Below are 22180 nucleotides of genomic sequence, written 5' to 3' on the forward strand. Positions count from 1 at the left end.
GAATCCTAGCCTTCGGTGATGATTGTTGTGTGAGATAGAAGATCTGATGAACAGGTTTTTGGATTGAACAGTGTGGTATGGACATCTTGGATAGTTGATCGTTGTGCGGAATTGGTGGAGTAATTTTGGTGATTGTTTTTGTGATCGAGGATGTTTAGCTGACATATGGGAAGCGTGTGGACAATTCTTTTTAATTTGCATATGCATTGGAGTTTCGATCGAGGAGACTAGGTATACACGTTTCATCATTTATTTAGTGTTCTTGAAGCCGACATGTAGAAGTCCTAATTTCATGTCACGGATATACAAGACCAATGGATCATGATCATTTTGGATATCGGTGTATGTGTGGAAATTGTTTGTGATCGATTGTGTGTAGTTTCAGGTGCACAAGTGAAGGATTTATGCTCCTGAATATTGCTAATTAGAAGAACAGAGCAGCGTGAGATTAAAGTATATTGTGCTTAACCGAAACTATATTTTGATATTTGTAGATGTTGTTTTTTAGTTCAAACATTCCAATTATCTTTTGTAAAAGATTTTGTAAGGCAGTGAGCCTTCCGAGGTTGTAGCTCTCTTTGTTTTTGAGCAGTGAGCTCTAAGCAGTGTGCCTGAATGCATGTGCATTCTCCTATCTAATATTTCTATGTCTCTGCAGATTATATTTATATTGTGGGTTCATCCCCACCATGGTTTTTCTCTTAATCAGGTTTCCACGTAAAAAATCTTGGTGTTATGGCGGTGTTGTTGATTGCTTTGTGTTTCTGCATTTTCCTTTTGTTCATTTTCATCAAGTAGTTGAAAGAACAAGTTAATGGAGTTAAAAATTGCAGAACACTGATTCACTCCCCCCTCTCAGTGTTCCTTGATTCCAACAACTAGTATTAGAGCCTAGTCCCTCGAAAGAAGCCTAACAGCTTGAGGAGGATCCGGGAAGGTGAATCAATGGATTTTAGTAGTCTTCAACGTCAACTTATTATGGCACTTGATGATCTTGATCTATGCAAAGCTAAAGTCTGGGAATTGAGAAGAAATCTGAAGGATGCTGAGAATTCCATTCAGTCACTGAAAGGTCAACTAAACAAGTCTAGGGAGAAGAGAAAGGAACTTGTTGATAAGCTAAAGGAGAAAGAAATCCAAAGCATTGATGACCAAGTCTTGAAGGATAAGACAAAAGAGAGAGAAATTTGCTAGAGATAATGTAGTCTAGAAGAATGAGATGGAATCTATAGTGATGAGGTTCACAAAGGAGATTGAAGGAAGAAAGAAGAATGAAGAAAGTCTTAATCAATTCCTGAAAGAAAGATCTGATGAATGTTGCAGACTCAACTGTGAGAATGATTAGCTGAAGCTTGAACTACTACAATCCAAGAACAATGAGCAAGAGCTTGGCAGACAACTTAACATTTTTAGGGGTGAACTTGCTACTGTTTCCATGCTTGAAAATCATAAAATTAAATCATGATTAGGGGGTAAAGACGATCACAAATATTTAACTAATCAAACATAACACAATAGAATATCAATTGAAAGAAATGAAAGATTTAAACTAAGTAAAACTCCATATTTTTTACTTGTGCTTCCATTGTTTTTCTCCGAAATTGCATAGGTGGCTCTCAAGCATTGCACTGAAATTCTTGCATAGATTGGCAATTGCTTTGAAAATTGTGATCTCTGTGATTCTTTGGAAAATTGATGTGAAATGAGGTTGAAATTATAGATTTTTTAGACAAATTGGGAGAGATTTGGAACTGAAGTGTTGATTGATAGTTGAACTTATTTGATTGATAAATTAAGTGGATTGATTAATCTGTTAACATGATAGATTGATCTGTTAACTCAATTGATTGGACAGATAACTCCATTGATTAACCAGTTGACTAGATTGATTGATGAGATGAGTGAATTGATAAATTAGAATAGATTGATTAGTCAGAAAAGGTGATTTGGAGTGAAAAGGGGAGATTGAAAAGTTAACTAATTAGTTAACTAATTTGTTAACTGATTTGATCAATCAGTTAAGATTTCAACATGTGTTGTAGGATTTTGAAATTGAATTTGATTTTCATTTTCAATTTGGATTTGAATTTTGATTTTTGAATGCTGAAATGCATATGAAATTTACTGAAATTCATTGAAATTCAGATTTGGTGAAATGTGAATTTGATGATTTGAAATTAGATGAAATTAATTGAAATCGACATTTGAGGAATTGTGAATTTGAGAGAAATGAAATTAGATGGAATTACTTGGAATTTGAATTTGGGGATTTGGAAGAATAAGTTAATTAATTTAAATAATTTAAATGAAATTATTTAAACATTAGAAATGAATTTAATTAAATAATAAAGATTATTTAATTAAGAAATAAATTGTATTTAATTAAATAATTAATATTTAATTAATATTTGAAATAGAGTTAATTGATTAATTAATTAAAGAATAGAAATTCGATAATTAGAAATGATGTTCATGTGATGATTGAGTTAGCTTAGAAGAATAATTAGCTTAATTAAATAATTAAAGAATTACTTAATTAATTAGGACAAGTAATTAGTGATGATAAAAAAGATATTTTTCAGTGTCTACATTTGCCCCTCTTTGACAAAATATCGAGACGACGTTGTTTCAAAGAAAATGAATTTTTTTTGTCCCAATATGCCTTAATGACGTTTATAGTGTAAAATTCCCCCTTGAGAGATTGTTTGTGCATTGAAGGCATGAATGATCTCTCGAAAGAAGAAGAATGTTATATGAAAGATTTTGAATGATTAACTTATGAATGAGTTTGATTAGATAGAAGAAATGGTTAGAATAATGTTTAGTCCTAAATGTATAGTTGGTGAAAAATCAGATAACACAGTATTTACCGCACATACCAAGTATTCATGAAACAGAACAATTGTACATCATAACATAAATGACAATGATAATATTTAGACTAGAAAAGTTATATCTTTATTTTAGTGTCCAGAATTGTCCATATGTAATCCCCCCTACCGAGGTTCCAACCAAACAATATATAGACCCGACGGTTGGTCAAGTTGCCAACCGTCACCAACTCCCAACTTCCCGATGGGAACCTCTCGACGACAAACATAACACACTTATAAATATTATTCTTACTAACATATGTTATTTACCCCTAACATTAGCCCCCCAAAAAACATAGTCGTCTTCTAGACGACTCAGACAAGAGAAACTGAATTATAAAAACATAGCTAAGACTGAGAAGATGGAGGAGGCATCCCTATAGTGGCCGCAGTAGGAGGTTGTTGTCCGGCCTGAATTTTCAAGTTCTTTTCCACCATCAACTGTCGTTCCCATGCTTTCTTTACCATGTGAGCAGCTTCCAGTAGCTTTTTATCTTTTTGTTCCAGCTGTAAAGTGAGCTTTGCCACCTAGGCTGCTAATTCCTGTGACTCCTTCTCCTGCATACTGCAACGAGCCTCATAGGTAGTCATCTTCATTTCCATCTCCTTCCTCAAGCTCCTTGCTACTATGGACAACTATGCCTGCTTCTCACCTTCCTTTTCCAGTGTTATTATGTACATCCGTTGGGTCTCTTTTTCCACTTGGTGTTGTTGCATATGTAAGTACTCCTCCTAGAAGGCCTTCTCCATGCCGCGAAAGGTGGTGCCCAAGGTGCTTGTACCCCCTACCAAGTTCCTGTGGGTCCAGTTCTGAATCATCTCAGGCGTACTGTGGTCCGACCACCCCTGCTGCTCAAAGTGGTGTGTGAACTCCTCCTTGCACCCCTCTGTCATGAAGTGACACAACTATGTAGCGTCGGCTGAATTGCCTACCTCCATCTGTCTCGTAAGGTGAGTAATGTTGCATGCAACATTAGAGAGCCCCTGTAGCTCCTCTAGGAATCATCCGAGTGAGCCTGTTGGATCATTCGGATCAGGTGTTGTGATGTGGAGCCCTGCGAGAGCTCCCTCTGGTCCACTGCTCTGCTTGTCCCTTCCCTATTGATCTTGATCAGCAAATCTCTCTCTGTCCAGGTCTAGGACAGTAATATCTCTATCTATGGTCATGCCTGGCCCAATGGCCATGTTATGCGGTGCAGGGGAGGGGGGAATGTGTGGGGCGAGTGTGAACTGCCCTAGCCATCCATCCAACGAGGCGTCTATATCTTCGTTTGTCAGAGTATCCAAAGTTGTCATTGCCTCCAAGTCACCCGTACCAGTTTCTGCTAGTACGATACCGGTTCCTATTGGCACCATACCGGTTCCTGCTAGCACCGTACCAATTTTTATTGGCATCGTGCCAAAAACTGCTACAAGTACGGCCAAGCTGATCTATGACAGGGATACTCATCACTGTGCTGGCGGTTCCCCTTCTCCATTTTTCTAGAACAACACCCCAACTGGTCATACATCTCCCACTGGGCTGGCTACTGCAAGCACCTCCTGAGGTACCAGGTGTTGCGAGGATAGTTTCGAGGGTGTGAATTTTACCCTTGTACTTTTCCATTGAGTCCGCAATCCTCCCTGTTGCTCCTCCTCTTCCTCTTCTTCTTGCTGCCATGACTCTTTTTCCTCTTCCTCCTCCACAGTTGTGTGTCCTGATAGATGGAACCTCTCATCACCACTTTCTTGCTCTTCCATCTCTTCCACCTCCTTTGAATCCTCTATGCTGCTAACCTCTTCAATCTCCATGGATGTGTCTAGTTTCCTCCTTTTCCTTGTCAGTTGCACTGTGTCGCCTACGGTGTCCAGGTGGATATAGTAGTACATGGTGGGTTTATTTGGTTCTACCCTTTTGCGTGGTTCAAATGTCCCCCATACTTTTGATGGTACCTGTAGGCATGCGACATCTAGGAACAAGCTGATAGCATGATGGGACATGTAGAACATTTTGTGTTCCAGTCTCAGGAAGTCATGGATTCATTTTGCAAGGAGTTGCCCCCAATTGTACACCTTCCCACATCTGATCCCATTCATTAATCCTATCATCCATATAGCTATGTTAGATATGTGACTGGCTCCCGTAAGGCGGCTTTTGACTAGGTCCGTTAACATCCTCCATTCACCAGGTGTGATAAACGCATGCTTCATTCCTCTATTGTTGGCCCAGGCACTTTTCCACTGCTCCTCCATGAGGTTGTCTCTGCACACCAAATCCATCAACCACTTCTTCTTTTCCCTAGTGAGGATTTTGGTTGGTTTTGTCACATATGCTCCTTTCTCCAGTATACCAAATACCCACCTGAAATCCTCAGGTTTGAATGAAACTCGCACTGTGCACCCTTGGAACTAAATGACTGAAGCTCGTTCCTATGGATTATAGCCCGATACCATGATTCGCAGGACTGGCTTGAACTCCTTAATGTTGAATGTGGGCATTTGGACGACATGATCGACTTGTGTCATCCTGAGAGATTCCTTCATCATATGGTCTGGAGGGTTTTCTTCCCACCAAGTATGACATTCACTGCCAGTCACACTCTCAAATGCTACATTCGCCATCATGAGTCCCTTTGAGTCCTTTGGTGTCTTTGGTCTTCTCTTGGTTTTCTTGCTGTTGGTAGGCTCTGTGGCAATCATGGCTACACTACAACTGCCTTTTTCCATTCTTCTTCCCTTACCCCTTCCTTGGTCATTATTATAACTGTCAGAAAGATTGTCTCATCGGTTTGTATAGCCCATTGTATCACTCATAGTTTCCTTGCCGTACAGCTTCCTTATTGTGTTCTGCGAGACAACCCCCTTGCTTCTTATTCCTCTGTGCTTCCTACTTAAATGGACTATTGAGTACCCACCATCCGGACAAGGTACTACCTCCGTACGTTGTACACTTCTCTGCCTGCCCTCCTTATACCATGCACCATATAGTTTCTACCTCAGGCAAATTCCCCTGCACGTGTCGATAGGTGTGGACCGTACACCGTATGGTGAAAGTATGTTCCTTCTTCTTAATGCGTTCGTACGGCAATACCGTACGTCGTACGGTGATCCTCGCTGGCACTCTACTGAACTCTGTACGCCATACACGTATGGAAAAAATGTGCTTCCCCTCCTCGTGCTTCTGAACTCTGAACTTCTAAACTTTGTACATCGTACACGTATGGTAGGTGTGGACCGTACGTTGTACGGTGATCCTCGTTGGCACTCTCCCAAACTTCATACACCGTACATGTAGGGTAAAAATGTGCTTCCCCTCCATATGTTGTACATGTATGGTAGAAAATTGCTTCCACCCCTCTTGCTCCATACGTCGTACATCGTACGTTAACTTTTGTTCGTACGGTGAAGCTTCCTAGCACTAGTGCTTTCCTGCCTATGCAATCCATACACCGTACAGATTTATCAACTCCTCCTGGTTTGCCCTTACGTCCGTACAATTGGTCTGTATGGTGTATTGCATCTATACAATTGGTTTGTATGGTGTGTTGCTTGCTTTCGTCTACTCAATTCTGCCTAGCTGCCAGGTTCACCTTGTTGTCTTCCCTGCGCTATGCCTAATGGGGCCTCGTGGAGGCTTTTATAAGCACTTTTCTTTGCTAGGGTTAGGGTTAGGTATAAATGTTTTATTAACTTAACATAAAATAATTGTCTTTTCAGCAGTCTTAATTTTTCTCTATTGTTTTTGCTTGTACTTGCTTGATATTTCAATTTTTAATACTTGCTGACTTGGACTTATTTACTTTTTCCCTATATTTTTCCTCCTCACCCTTTATGACCCCTTTTTTTGCAATCGTCTTACTTCCTTTATCTGACACAACTTTTTCAATATTAGTCTCCTTGCCTTTAATTTACCCAAGTATCCCTTTGCCTAATTGTGCCCTCTAGTTGGCCTTCTATAAGCCACTAGTCAAATTATTGTGTTCATTCTTGTAGCTAGAGAGTTTCCCTCTCTCCTTTGTTTCCTTCTCACTGGCCCCCTACCTTGCTTCTTTTTCAATTTATTTCATGTTTCTTTGTTCCTCGCCCTGTCTTCCTTCCATTTCTTATTTGGTTCCTATTCGGAGTCTTCATCCCTGTTGTTGTTCCTTTTTACCCCTGAGGCATTGTTGGGCATCTTCATGTTGATAATTACTCCTATCTTGTTTGGGTCTATCTTCAATCCTTCCTTACCGATGATGTGGGCTAGGAGTTTTGCTTGTGGTACCATAAACCTGCATTTCTTTGGATTCAGGGTTGACCTAGCCTTCTGACATCTTTTCATGCATTCCCCCAAAGCTTTCAAATGGGTGTCCTAATCGCTAAAAATTGACCAGTCATCCAGGAATGCCCTGAAATTCCCTACTAACATCTTGTCAAAAATGTGCAAAATTATTCTCTGGAAGGTTGCGGGCGCATTGCATAGCCCGAAGGGCATGCGATTATAGGCATGCACTCCTTCCTCCACCACAAATGTGGTCTTTAGCTTATCTTCTTCCGCAATACTTATCTGATTGTACCCAAAGAATCCATCCAGAAATGTGTATATTTCGTTCCTGATGACTTCTTTGAGAATGTTGTTAGTGAATGGAGTTGGGAATGGGTCCTTGATGGTTACTGCATTTAGATACCTGAAATCCACACATATCCTTATCTGGTTAGCCTCTTTTTTAAGAGAGATGACTATTGGAGAAACCCAGTCACTAGTTTCCACTTTGAATATAATCCCTGCTTCTAACATTTTATTGATCTCCTCATTTACTTTGGCTGCGTAATTTTTGTTCATCCTGTATGGCCTCTTTCATACCAGTTGGGCTCCTAGTATGAGGGTTATGCAATGCACACATAGCTTCGGTGGTACCCCCTTCAAGTCCTTGTAGGTCCAGGAAAAGACGTCTTTATATTCCAAAAATATCTTGAAGGCTTCTACCTTTAGCACAGGGTTCCAGTCATCTCCTACCAATATCACCTGTGGTTCTGCCTCAATGCCCAGATTAACCTTCTCCACACCCTGTTCCTCATACTTGATGGGTTTATCCCGTTCAAACTAGTGGGCTAGCGTGTCGTCCATCTGTGCCATTCCCTCTTGGTATCTACTGTACTTCGGGGGAAAGGATTCTTCTTCCATCTCGCCACTTGATTCTCCTATCTCACATATTTGAAGCATGTGACACTCTGAGTGGAAGACCTCATAGTCCTCCATTTGCTAATGAAAAAGTCCCACCAATGAACTGGTTCCATCCTCGGAACATCTGTCCAGTTCCAATACTCCTTCCTCATCAAGTTCTTTCCCTCCTCCGTCTCCTTCAGAACCCCACTCCTATCTATTTGAATCTTCTGAGTCGAAGTCTAATGATGCAAGCTCTTTGCTAATGGACCAGTACCTTAGATCAATTACATACTTATGACTATCACTCTCTATTGAGAGCATATTCCTTTTCCAGTTGTGATTAGCTTTGGCCATGATTAGCCACCTCCTTCCTAGAAGAGCATCGTACACTTTCCTTTCTAGTGGAATGACTAAAAAATCCAAAAGGAATTTTTGCATCCCAATTACCACCTTTTGTGCCATGAGGGTACCGAGGGGTTTGCTACCGTGTTGATCCGCACTGACTAGGTGGAAGGTTGGTGGCCAAAGTGTAGGCTTGTCAAGGATTTGCCAAGTTTCCTCTGGTAGTACATTGACTCCAGACCCACCATCAACAATGGTGTTCGTAAGCTTTTGTCCCATTATATCCATCTCTACAACTACGAGTTTCCATCTGACACCCACCGCGAGTATCATAGGATTCATGGCATTCCTACCAGATTCCTTCACCAGGTCTGTACCAGATTTTGCCATCATTTGGTGTTCCTAACCGAGGGTAGTGTCCCCAGTTACATTTGTCAAAGCCATCCTTAACTGTGGCATGGTCTATAGAAGGTCAGACACCCATACGGGTATTATGGTTTGTAACATCTGCTTGATGATAGTTTTCTCTGGTTCCAACCAGACTGGTGTATTGATAGCCAGGTGCGAGGCCCTCCACTCTCCATCCATCGCCCACTCGATATCCACCCTTGCCTCTTGGAGCCTTTCCTTTTCTGTGTGAGGGTCTGGGTACATCGCTTTCTTGTTTTACAACCTTGTGATTGCCAGCATGTCTTCTCCTGATCCCTCCACATCGAGCATGTTCACCCCTTTTTACTTTGGACAATCTATATCCTCGTGATTTCCTAGACCGCACCATCTGCACAACAAACTTCCTGCATCACCTCCATTTTGGCATTCTCGAGCAAAGGGAACCCATTCGTTGCACTTCCTACATTGAAGCATGGGTCTCCCCTTCCTGTCATATTGAATTCTCCTCCTTGGTGTGTTATTATTGGATCTATTGTTACCCCGCCGATTGTTTATGTACCCTTGAGGGGAGGTGTCAGAGTTTGTTGTTGGCTTTGGAGGTGTCGCCAACAGTGTGGCTTGGTTGGGTTGGGTGTAGAGCACTTGTATGCTCCATGCTTTCAAGTTGTACGAGCATTCCTTAGTGAAATGTCCCATTACTTGGTAGATGTCATAGAAAACTTTGCAAGGACAACTTCCTTTAGTGTGTCCTTCAATCTTGTAGTCAATACACCATAGTTCTTTTCCTTCCCTACAACTTTCCTTGTCACCTTTTAACTCCATCATCCTCATCATATCCTTTCGAAGTGTTTGCACGGTTTTGGATCCCCCATCATTGTCTTTGTCCGTGCTGTCACCATCGCTCGCTCGTCGCTTCCCCTAGGATGTCTTGTTTTCACTTTCAATATCCATGGCGCAGTTGTATGCTTCATCGTATGATGGCGGAGGGACCACTTTCATCGTCCTTCTCAGGGATGGTACCAATCCTTCCATGAACCATCGCTTCTTGAGGCCATCCGTCAGCTGGTTCTCCATTTTGTTAAGTATTTCCCTCAGCCTTCTGTTATATACGTGCACACTTTCATTTTTTCCTTGTTTGCTGTTGTAAATTTCTGCCACAAACTCATTGTAATCCCCTAGGAGTTTGAATTCTTCCTCGAAGGCCTTCTTCAGATTGCTCCAAGACATTTTATGCTGAGCATCAAGGTCTGTGTACCAGTCAATAGCTATTCCTCGCAGAGTGGTTCGGAATGCCTTCACCCAGTACTCTTGATCGTCTTTGCCATTTGCTTCCCAGATGGTGACGCATGTCTTGCAATGTTGTATGGGGTCCTCTGACCCGTCGCCCATGAACTTCATGAGTTTCTACTTCTCTGGAGTGTGTGTCATTGCTATTTTATGTACGGTTTTATGCAGTGCTTGGAAATGGCTATATATCAGGAAGGTACTATGTGTCTGGGAGGTACCGTACACTCTTGGTCTAGTCGGGCCCCTATCAACCAGGCTTTGGTGACCTTCGCTTCTTTAGTCCCTCCTTCCTGGGGTTTCTGAATCTAACCTTCCTATTTTGATGCCCTCTGACAAGGACAAATTTTTAATGCTAGACAACATTGCTTCAAAAATAGTGGTGATTTCCTCGTGCAGGTTTCGTACCGCCTCCTCTCCTTGTTCAGAAAATTCTGATTGGGTGCTTTGTGATTTGGCTCTGGAGTCTTCTTCACTTGACGTCGAGTGTGGGACCTAGTCGACGAGATCTTCCTCCGCTATGTCTGAAAGTGGCAAGTTCCTGGCGACCTTGGCCAACTCCTTCCACGTACACGGTTTTTTCCTCTCCTGACTATGACTCTGACTCACACTTCAACTTTTGTTGTGTTTCTCCAAACTCCTCGAGTCGACAACCTCCCTTAGTTGCCATCTCCTATCAGCCTGTTCTTTTATGCGGAGAGAACTCTATACAATTCCCTCATTTACTCCTTCCGTAGCAGTGGTACGTCTGTCTTTATTCGGTCGTAGGGGCATCAAGTGCCAGAGGTACGAAACCAACTAGCCTCCCTCTCCTCTTTCTCCCTACGACTCTGTTCCTCATACCGTCAAAGAACTTGTTGCCATCGAAGTTCCTTTGTTGTTTCCTCCCTTTGGTCTTGGAGTGCAATCAAATTTCTGGCAAGTAACCTTGGAATACTCCCGAGTAGGTCAAAGATGGGGGTGCTGATGGTGAGTTCACCACGTACCGTGCCTTCCGAGATGACTCTCTCCTAAGCCTCTCGCTGCACATATTGCATGACTGAAATGTCCCACAACTCCACCAAGTTTGTCATCAACTGATCCTCTCATTCCTCTTCTGTGGTACTCTCTTCATGCGTGTCGCTATCCATGATAATTAATTATTGGTTAAATGGTCGGCCCATTAATTGCTTCTACCTACCGCCATAGTTATCTCTAGGGCCATTCAGGCAACGATGCCAAAATGTTTAGTCCTAAATGTATAGTTGGTGAATAATCAGATAACACAGTATTTCTCGTAGGTACCAAGTATTCATGAAAAAGAACAATTGTACATCATAACATAAATGACAATGATAATATTTAGACCAGAAAAGTAATATCTTTATTCTAGTGTCCAAAATTGTCCATACATAATCCCCCCTACCGAGGTTCCAACCAAACAATATATAGACCTAATGGTTGATCAAGTTGCCAACCGTCACCAACTCCCAACTTCTCGATAGGAACCTCTCAGCGACAAACATAACACACTTATAAATATTATTCTTACTAACATACGTTATTTACCCCTAACAAATAATTTGATGATTGACTGAATGATAAAGATTGATGGGATTGATCAAATTGATCAAATTGATTTGATTGATACGATTGATCTAATAAAGATAAAGTCTGGTTTCAAGAAGGACACATCCTATATAAGACAAAGATGATCAAAACGTCTAGTTTCAAGAAGGATACATCCTGTATAAGACAAAGATAGACGATCATGTTTGGTTTCAGGAAGGACTAATCTTGTATAAGACAAATGATAGATTAAAATATGATGAAAGTGAAGAATAATTGATTGATAGATAGAATAGTTGATGTGAGGAAATGTTTTGAGATGAAATTAGGAATATGTGAGTAGAAATTGGAATGAACTCGTTGAGAGTAGAATATGTTAGATGAGAAAATGATCATTGAGATAGAATCAACATGATGAGATGAGAAAAGGAAATGATACGATTGATGATGATACACGAGTCAATATTAATGGAATGAATTGATATGATTAATGATGATAGTGATTGATGGTGATGAATAGTCTTCTTTGTCTTTATTTGTAGTTCAACACATTATCATCATTAAGCCTTATTATGTAACAAAGAAGCTTAGTAAACCAGGGTATAGGGAACCAAGATGTATAGATATCTCATTGCAAAGAACAAACACGTAGCAGATAAGGAATGAACCCTCCATTTTGGGAATAATGCAAGGGGTCGAGGTATGTGTTGTAGTCACATGAATAGATATCACTGACTTCAATTTTGCATAGGATACTTGCCAAATGAGCGTATCAATCACAGACACCCACTTGAACTATTTCCCTAGAACTTCATTGGTTCACACCACAAACAACAAATAAATAAAAAATATCATGCCCATCACAGCTCCTCTAGTCACTTATGGACATCCTTGAGTAACATAGTAACATGATCTAACATAAATCGATAAAAGATAAATCAATGAAAGATAGGACAAACTTGACCATACAAGCCAACAACCATACTGATCTTCTTGCCAAGGATAAGTGTTGCTAGGATGATTGTTTGATAGGATGCCCATTGTTGGAAAGATGTATCCGTTAGGACATGATATCTTATAGGTTCCTATTTTAGGAATGATGTATCCGTAAAGGCACATTGTTTGATAAGGAAGTTGACAAGTGATAGGCATTGATCAGTTAGGTTGCAGACTAGCTTGGTAGTTTGTTTGTTGATACATGATTTATTAAGCTCAATGTTTTTTATTTGTTATGTGTTTTGCATTTGTTGAAATGCTTTTTGTTGTTTGCAAAGGATAATTCATTGTGAATTGTGATTGATGGATTGTTTTTGGGTTTGCGATTATTTTTCTGATTTTTAGTTCTTTTTCAAAGAGTTTTTCTGATATTTTTGGATTTTGGTATTTTTACTATTTTGATGTTTTTGTTTGGTTTTGAGTTTTTCGATGTTTTTGTTTGATTTTGAATTTTTCGATGTTTTTGTTTGAGTTTGATGTTTTTCAATGTTTTGGGTATTTTTCAAGATCGTATTGGTTGATTTTTGTGTTTTTTTATTTTTTATTTTTTAGAGCTTTTTCAAGATTGTTTTTGGAATATTTTTGTGTGATTTTTGTGTTTTTGAATGTTTTTGGTATTTGTTCAAGATCTTTTTATAATTTTTAGGATTTTTTCATGACATTGTCTGATTTTTAAGATTTTTTGCAACTATGCCCCCAATATGCAGCCTTATTATGACATGATGATCTAGGCGATGCATATGGACACAATAAATTTTTGATATGAGTTATGCTAATGCAAGATGCGTGATGACGATGCAATTCTTATTCAAACAAGGATGATTGTGTGCATCTTTCATTCTGAAATGCACTAAGTGGATTAAAGGTGCAAAATGTTTCAAAGATAGGAGTTCAACCCATTCTCAGAAGATTTTAGACCATCTAACCTAACACGCTATTTAACCAAGATTTATGAATGGAGGTGCGAAAAACTTCTTCATCAATTCTTGAAACTTTGATCTTCTTTTTCCCATGTGTGTGCACTTGAATTTATTTCAACTTTTATAACCATCAAAGACCCTTGGAATCCTATGTAGATAGCTACATGATTAATTCTGACTTCAAAAGTAACCTGGATAGAGCGTCACTACCAGCAAGCTTGTAGGGCTCCAACGAGGTTATACACCGTAATATCTCAAATATTGCTCCATTGCCAATAGGTGTTCATAGCCCTGATGGAGTTATCACATGTTCCCTTAGTCAAGATTTTTTGTCACATTTGTATGCATGATATTTCAGTTATAATCTTTGCTCTTTTTTGCCATGATGTTTTGATGTTGATTTTGACATAGCACTTTTTTCTTTTATTTTCTTGCCTTGACTCACAAGTAATGAAACCTACTTGGTTATGATGATTATAGCGGCGTTGAAGTAGAATTTTGGATTTTTCACTAGCCACATGACCAACTAGGTATCTATAATGACTTAGAGACACTGATTAATGTGTGACATATAGCAATTGATAGATTTTTGGGTAACAAGACTCGATAGTGAAACATCTACACAACCATGGATAAAGCTCGGTCACAAGGTGACATTGAAGATGAATGACCTAAGGCTTCCTAAAAACTTCATGTACCAATATCTAATAAATGAGGCCACCTTCTCTCCTTTCAATGCAGACAGTTAAATGACCTAGACAATCATCTTGTTTTATTGATATGACTATATGAGAAAATAATAATGATATGTAGTTATATGTTGTGGTAATGGTGATATGCAAGCAACTATGATGCAATATGAAATGGAGATATACGATGCAATGCAGTACTAAAAATTTAAATGAACCCATCCCTTAGATGTAATATCTTTTTGGGTGCATGTTGTTCATAGGGTCGGGGAGTTTTGTGTAGGTAGTTCATTTGTCTATGCTTGAAGAGTTGGATAAAACTGTCTTTTTCAATAGGATATTCGGCTAGGTATATTTCATGTACAGTTTCTGCTATAGCCTCATTATTTTCAAACCAATCCATCTGTGGTAGATCCTCTTGCCCCTAGTCTATCAAGTGTGGGTCTAAGAGGCAAATAGATTCTAGGTATGAAGTTGTGACATGAGCGAGTGTTATGTTTGTTTTTGTTCATGCACTTGAAGAGGATGATGAATCCAACTAGGAGTTGATCTCATTAAATGATGGGGCACATACAATTGTTGACAAGTTGTCCTCTATAGTATGATTTGGATTGGTGATTTCATTGATAAGGGGTTCATGAACAACTTGTGTAGAAGCATTGGGATCATCAGGGAAACTAGCAGAAATGGTAAGTTCATTTGAGAGGGAATCTTGTGAGGAACATGGAGGATTATGACATGGAGATGAAGGGTGTGTGAACTTGAATTTCATCCTCAAAATGTTACTTGTAATAAGTTAGTTTCACAAAATACAATGGAAACGCATATAGGAAATCCAAAATCCACCAATGAAACTACATGAAATACATACTAAAATAAAACATTATTTTACCTTCATGGCTCATGTCTCATTGTGTCCTAACTCCATTGTTCCTAGTTGCAGATGGTGTGCTCTTAGACAATGCACTATTGGCTTCCAAGATGGCATATGAAGAATGGACTGATAACTTGTAGTTAACTGACACTATGATATGCAAATACTGCATGATTATGCTAAAATGATTATACTAAATGATATTATATGATAATTGCTATTTGCTTCAAAACTAAAACTCATGGATGCATATGATTAGCTTACAAATTGCACTTGAAGTCTCTTGAAGTCTAACTTGAAGATTAACTCTCTCAACTGAAGTTCTTTATTTTATAGACTTTGAGAGGATAAGATGATGTGGCTTAGATCAATGGTCCTGATCATATCTGTAGATTTGGATGGCTGTGAGAAAAGGTGAAGGTTGAGAGAAAGGGGGAAGGAGAAGACAAGTGTCACTCATCTCACCTTGACTAGGTTGCTGACTGAGGGAATCTAGGGATGGTTGGAGGAAATTTAGGTATGAGAGGACAAGTGGACTCAAGTCCTTCCTAAGATGTAGAGGGGTCGGAGAAAATATAGGAAATGGCTATGAAATATGTGTACATACACAATCTTCATTAAGTTTGGAAGTTGAAGATAAATGATGAATTAATATTTAAGAAATATTAATTTCCTTAGCCACATGTTTGATGAGTTGGCAAAGGGAAGATGAAGTGGAGATGGAGGGTGAGTTGAAAAAGGGATTAAATAATTTAGAAATTATTTAATATTTGAGACTATAGGATAGGAGAATGACTTTAAAATTTCGGATATTTAATTGTTTGGAGGAGATAATTAAATATTAGATATTTAATTAACTTGGTTAGAGGAATAATTAAAGATTAGATATTTAATTAATTAGAAGAATAGGATAATTAAATATTAGATATTTAATTAATTAGAGGAATAAAATAGATGAATTAATTAATAAAATATTAATTAATAGAAAGACATGAAAATGAATTAAATAAATTAATCTTTTCAAATTAACTATTTAATAGAAGAATAATTATTAAATAAATATAAAACATTTATTTAATTGTTGATAGCCAGTTTTTATGTGTATACAAAGGGAAAGAGGGATCTTGATAAGGATCTGGAGAAATAATTGGATCTTTCTTAGGACATGAAGGTGAAGGGATGCTTTGATCTTGACTTGGAAATGGATTATTATGAAGGATGGAAGAGATGTCCTAATCTTGCTTAGGAGGAGGATGTTGGATGAGACTTGGAAGGATACTTTGTTCTTGAGATGAAAGGGTATCATTATGAGTGGAATAGAAAAGAATGAGGGGATCATCATAGGATTCTTGATAGGTGGGATCTTGATCAAAAATTGGGTAGGATGGAAGGGTTTGTTCTTAATTTTGATTTATTTCATGACTCATTTCTTCTGATTTTGGATTATCCTCTTGACACAGGGAAGGATTTTGGATATGCATGGAAGATTTTTGGAAGATTTCACCACTTTGGCTTGATGAGAAAGGATTTTGAATGAGACAATTTGAAGTGGGTTTTCTTGGAAATGGAATATTTTATGGCATTGGATCTTGAATTTTTGAAGCGTGCAAAGGACTAGCATCATGACTTGGATTAGATTGGATTTGTATGATGGATAGACCTTGGGAGATTATGTTATCAGATAGAGTGGATTGGTCTTGTATGACTTTAGGGGATGATGAAATGGTGGAAGATATAGATGCTACTTGAGGATCAACGTTTTCATGAAAGGAAATCCCTTGCTAGGAACTAGTATATGATTTTGATCTTGCTTGGAAAACATGGCTTGGGAAGCTCCTATGAGAATCTTCTTTGGATGATCATATGAATTGTTTTGAGGCTTTGACATGGTTGGGTTTGGTTGAATGAATTTTTATTTGGACTTTGGTTGAATGGGGTTTGATTTTGGTTGAAAGGGGAACTTTGAATGTTGGGTTGATGTGTTTGATGTGATTGATATGTTGGGTTGAAAGAAAAAGAAGGTTTACATAACTCTAATGTTGGTTGAACTAAAGTAGGAATGATTTTGTTGAAGAATGAAGGTTGGCATGTTTGAATGGTCTTACAAGAAAAAGAAGGTTGGCATGATAATGATTCCCTCATGGTTATCACTTCTCTCATCATTTTTTCTAACCAATCCTTATGGTTGTTAGGATTAGTCATGTCTCTCACTTGTTGCGAAGTCTTGATTTGTTGAGATAAAATATCTATGGATGATGATGGAATAGGAATGGAAGGGATGAATTCTTCACCTTCCCTACAAAATGAATAACATTGTTCCATGATGTCCACTTGATTAGTTTGGACCTAAGATCACAACATGCAAGATGTTTTCTCCATTTCTCTTAAAGTGGCAATTTTGATTTTAATTTTGATGTTGATGTTGCTACTTGGAGTTTTCTTTGAGTTCTGAGATTCTTGTTAATGTTTTTGACAAAACTTGGTTGAGATTCCACTTTATTTTGTTTGATCATGTAGCAAAGACACACTAGCAAAGCAATGGAAAACAACTTGACATAACCAAAAGAGAGCACTGTTTAAAGGATTTTTTCAAACCCTTGTGGATGTTGAGATCTTTTTCAAAACCTCATTTTATTTTTGATAAAATTTTAGTCATTTGATAGCACATCAAGAAGACTCTCCTAAGGTCAAAAGGTCATGAATATTACCACAACCTACATCTTGATACTCTGTTGGCTCAAACAGCCTTGCCACACCTAAGGTGCACCCATTTTTTTGCCTTTATCTGGAAATTAAACCAAAGAATATCGCTCCTCAATTGGCTTGTTATCTTGGGAGATATATGATGAGTGTCTTGAGGGTAGATTCTTCCCCACCCTTGCACTGTGATAATAAAATTATCTGGTTACTGACTTAGTTGGGCTTCTAATTTCTAAGGTATTTAGAAAGGGTTACATTCGAGTGGTCACAATCAACAGTATTTTACACTCCGCTAAGGAAGGTCTCCCAGTTTGTAGAGGTTACGCTCAACAGATTTTAACGTATCGTATAAGCATTCAGGGAGGCATACTGTCATTGTGACAACATGTAACACTTGTCGCATATGATTTTCATCACATATACATTTATTTATAGTGGCTTGGATTACTTGGATTTAGCCTTTGCCACTTAGGTCGTTCCCTCTCACTTGTCCTTATGGGTTACTTGGGAGGCAGGCCTTCTAAAAGTGTTATCCTAATGCAGAAAATGAAATAAAGCATGAAAAAGATGGGTCTGGCTTTTTGGTCACCCAGTTAATGGGAGAGCATATTCCTATCACCTTGAAGACATGAAGGACAAGGGTTCTTTTTAAACCTTGATTGCAATGTTTTCTAAACTATTGGATATGTTGCTCCAAAATACACTGGGTTTAGTTTAACCAACATGGCAATGATGAGATTTGTGTTGTTATTTTTAAGAGAACCAAAAGAAAAATTAGCTAAACTAAGTCCATCTATCCCTGCAAGAAAATACAAGAATTGTTAGCACATGGTGGGTTCTCTAACCTAATCATTTGCTTCAGTTACAGATTTGGCTTTGTTTTCTATGGATATAGAACACTTTAATGACAGAGAATGACAAAAAAATAGAACACTAAATGATCAAAAACTAATTTCAAAAATATGAAAAATATAATTTTCAATATTTTCTACATGTTAGTAAATGGCATTTTTGGAGGTCTTCAGAGCATTTTTAGCCCTCGAAACTTTGAATGGTCATTTATGGATATTGCCATAGGCAAGTCCAAAAAGGAATGGAACTAGAGCTCTTGGAGATCCGTCCAATGGTGTAAGCAGTTTGCAGTTTCGAGTTCAAAGTGAAAAGTTATGACTTTTCAAAGTTGGATTAAGTTTTTTACAAATTTGACCTTACAGTTCGTGGTAGTAGAACATTTTGATGACAAAAGATTAAGAAAAGACCAAACAGAAATGCTTTGTAGGCTTTTGGCAAATACGAATCACCCTCTTAGCAAATGTGAATTGATATGCTAGCAAATGTGAATCAATGTCTAGGCAATTGTGAATTATTGTCAAAGAAAATGTGAATTACTAACAAAGCAATTGTGCACTTCTTATTGAACTTGAAAAATTATTTTAGATAGAAGAAAATGACAAAAGATAGAGCTCAATTTTCGCTTTCTTTGATATGCTTTTTGTTGTCTCTTGTGTTGTTTCCTCCTCCTGGCACCTAAAAGATTGAAAATTACCCTTCTTGACATTGGATTAGAGACATTTTATGCATTAAAACATTTTTTCTAGAATTGGAAGATTTTGATGGGTTAATCTCGCAAATGGAATTAAAGCCAAAATAACAAACAAATTGAAATTCTGGGTCAAGCCTGCAATTGCGCATTTGTTAAATCAATTGCATGTCAATATAAAATCAAATGTGAACTAAAATGATAGAAATTGCACATTAATATTTGCAATTGGGAATTACTATGTATGCAAGTGCACACTCCATTTTCCTGTTCTGTATGACACCTACAAATCATGAAAAAATAGAATTAGAATTCATTTCACGTCGGGTTCACCAATGTTTCCATGCTTGAAAATCATAAAATTAAATCTGATTAGGGGGTAAAGACGATAAAAAATCTTTAGCTAATCAAATATAATCAAACATAACACAATAAAATATCAAATTGAAAGAAATGAAAGCTTTAAACTAAGTGAAACTCCTTATTTATGATTTGTGCTTCCATTGTTTTTCTCTGAAATTGCGTGGGTGGCTCTCAAGTATTGCACTGAAATTCCTGCATAGATTGGCAATTGCTTTGAAAAGTGTGATCTCTATGATTCTTTGGAAAATTGATGTGAAATGAGGTTGAATTTATAGATTTTTTAGACAGATTGAGAGAGATTTGGAACTGAAGTGTTGATTGATAGTTGAACTGATTTGATTGATAAGTTAAGTGGATCGATTGATATGTTAACATGATAGATTGATTCATTAACTCAATTGATTAGACATATGACTCCATTGATTAGCCACTTTACTGGATTGATTGATTAATTAGAAGAGTGATTAGATTGATTAGTCAGAAAAGGTGATTTGGAGTGAAAAGAGGAGATTAAAGAGTTAATTAATTTGACCAATCAGTTAAGATTTCAACATGTGTTGTAGGATTTTGAAATTGAATTTCATTTTCATTTTCAATTTGGATTTGAATTTGGATTTTTGAATGCTAAAATGCACATTAAATTTACTGAAATTCATTGAAATTCATATTTGGTGATATGTGAATTTAATGATTTGAAATTAGATGAAATTAATTGAAATCGACATTTGGGGAATTGTGAAGCTGAGAGAAATGAAATTAGATGGAATTACTTGGAATTCGAATTTGGGGATTTGGAAGAATAAGTTAATTAATTTAAATAATTTAAATAAAATTATTAAAACATTAGAAAAGGATTTAATTAAATAAATAGATTATTTAATTAAGGAATAAATAATTAATATTTAATTAATATTTGAAATAGGGTTAATTGATTAATTAATTAAAGAATAGAAAATTGATAATTAGAAATGATGAATGTGGTGATTGAGTTAGTTTAGAAGAATAATTAGCTTAATTAAATAATTAAAGAATTACTTAATTAATTAGGATGAATAATTAGTGATGATGAAAAAGATTTTTCAGTGTCTACAACTATTGCAAATGAGTACAAGGATAAATTCAAGATTAGCTCAACTAAGCTTGATGTGATGCTTGAGAGTCAAAAGAGATCTCATGACAAGAAAGGTCTTGGATTTGAGAAAGGTGAAAACTTCAGATCTAGACAAGGCAATCCTAAATCAGCACATCAGAAGAATAATTCTAGAAGACCTTTGATAAGGCAACCTAATGCTCATAAGTTCAATGGTAACTGTTTTGTTTGCAATAAATTTGGTCATATGGCTAGTCAATGTAGAAATTGAATGAATCATAATGGTCAGTATTTCTTTGATCAGTGTTTCAAATGCAATAAGTATGGTCATAAGTCAAGTTAATGGAAAAGTGTGATGAATAACTTTCAAAATAGAAGAAATACTAGATGTTATGCATGTGGTAGGTTTGGACATGTTACTAATTAGTGCACATCAAGAGGAAATCAAGGGAACTTCAGGCCTAGACAAGGAAATGTTGTTTGCTATAATTGTGACAAATCTGGTCACATTGCAAGATATTGTAGAAGCAAAAATATGAATAGAAACAGTGCAATAGACAAGAATAAGAAAGTGTAGGAAGATGAAAAAGGGAAAGTGAAAGCAGACAAGAGTAGAGATCAGATGAATAAGACATGGGTGAAGAAGAGTGATTCAGATGTAGGAAATGGATCTGCACCTGATTCTGGTGCTAGAAATTCCTTCAGGAATTGTGTTGAGGCCTCTGGCCTAAGGGGAGTCTTCATGCAGATCTTTTCTCCCCTACTAGATGTTAGTTCCAAAAGATTGACAAATTGTCAGTAGTTGTATTATGGTGGTGTAGATGTTTTTGAAGGATTTATGGAAGAGTTTGTCAAAATTGAAGAGTCCTAGAAGAATTCTTGAGAGACTATTTGTGTATGCAGGGTATCTAGAAGTATTAGGGAAAAGTGCATTTATTACACCTAAAAGTTAAATGTGCGGAAGACAAAAAGTGACTTAATCACTTCATTTCTCACTTTTCATTCGAAGAAAAGAAGAGAAGAGAGCTCTACAAGGAGAATTTTCAGAGATCAAGCATGAAGAAGATTTGTTGCACGAATTTCCTAATCCGGTAGTAAAGGTATTTTTCGCTGAAACTCTTCAAGTTTGAAGTTTGAATTTCTGAAATGGTCACCTTTGGAACTGCAACCCCACTAGTCATAGACATCACTAAGAGATCTTGACCAAAGTTTAAGAGGCAACCATTTATCTCCATGGAAGATGATCCAAAGAGTTCATTTTCATCAATTTCACATAGTGTTTTGCACATCGAGGACATTAGGGTTTACGCGCACTACAACATCGAGAAGTTAGGAAGTTCTCATCTATTGAATCTTTACAACAAGCAGTTGATTGATGGAAATTTTAGGCTAAAACCAAAATTTCAAGTGTTGGAGGATAAGGGTTTTGTGCAGTTTGCCAAATTT

This window comes from Cryptomeria japonica, chromosome 3 (genome assembly GCF_030272615.1).
Source record: "Cryptomeria japonica chromosome 3, Sugi_1.0, whole genome shotgun sequence".
Taxonomy (NCBI): domain Eukaryota; kingdom Viridiplantae; phylum Streptophyta; class Pinopsida; order Cupressales; family Cupressaceae; genus Cryptomeria; species Cryptomeria japonica.